Source organism: Alligator sinensis, unplaced genomic scaffold (assembly GCF_000455745.1).
Source record: "Alligator sinensis unplaced genomic scaffold, ASM45574v1 scaffold389_1, whole genome shotgun sequence".
NCBI classification, from domain to species: domain Eukaryota; kingdom Metazoa; phylum Chordata; order Crocodylia; family Alligatoridae; genus Alligator; species Alligator sinensis.
The window spans coordinates 1583065-1583820 of NW_005841951.1; the positions used below are offsets into that span (position 1 = coordinate 1583065).

Here is a 756-nt window from a genome sequence, read left to right on the forward strand (position 1 = left end):
CCGCGCTGCTGAGGTAAGTGGGGGAGGGGGCGCGTTTGCCCGGCCGGCCCCGGCCCTTCCCCCTCCCTTCCTGGCCCCCGCAGAGTGGGGCCAGGCGGCCCGGGGCCGCTCGCTCAGACCCGCCCTCCGGGGCCGAGCCCTGCCCTGCCCTGCCCTGCGCCGCGCGGGGATGCTGGGCTCGGCCGACTTGGCCCAGCCTGAGCAGGGGCTCTGCTAGTCGGGCCCTTCTGGGCCCAAGCCCCTGGCCGTGGTGTGGGCACCAGCACACGAGTGCACTGTCCTGGAGCGGCTCCCCCTCTGCTCTCGCGCCAGCTGTGGCAAAGTGTCACTTCTTCACCTCCAGAGCAGGTCCTCTTGCCGCGCGCGAGCAGCAGCAGAGCTGGAGCGAGTCTGCATAGTAACCGCACCGGTTGCGCTGTCGCTTCGGCTGTTGCTAGCATCAGCGCAACTGTTTAGGAGAGGCGTAAAAGTTACCAGCACCAGCGGAGAGGGGTCTGGGAAAAGCTGGGTTGAATTTGGGGGATTGGGGCTTTGTGGGAGAAGAGTGAAACGGGTGGGGTGGGAAACCGGCTGCATTTTAGCCAAGACTGCAAACCGAAACGAAATCTGCAGGAGGAATTGTGCCTCTTGCCGGTCATGTCTTCTGCGTGTTTACTAGCTAACGCCACCCTTGCGTCCCCGGTGTGGTCTCCAGTGGTCCAGCAGTTAGGAGCGAGCCGCTCGCTCTGTTCGCGTGTTGTAGTCGAGTTCTCTTTC

The 756-nt window shown here is 64.8% G+C and overlaps 1 protein-coding gene across 4 annotated transcripts in view; it reads left to right on the forward strand.

Moving 5' to 3' along the window:
• WDSUB1 (WD repeat, sterile alpha motif and U-box domain containing 1) overlaps positions 1–756 on the forward strand; it is a 68090-nt gene continuing 67334 nt past the window's right edge. For 3 of the 4 annotated variants that reach the window (XR_003093235.1, XM_006020349.3, XM_025199966.1), the window contains exon 1: positions 7–13. The gene's annotated coding sequence lies outside the window, so the exon portion shown is untranslated. Of the gene's footprint in view, positions 14–756 lie in introns of all 4 variants that reach the window. The other variant, XM_025199965.1, reaches the window with a different exon arrangement.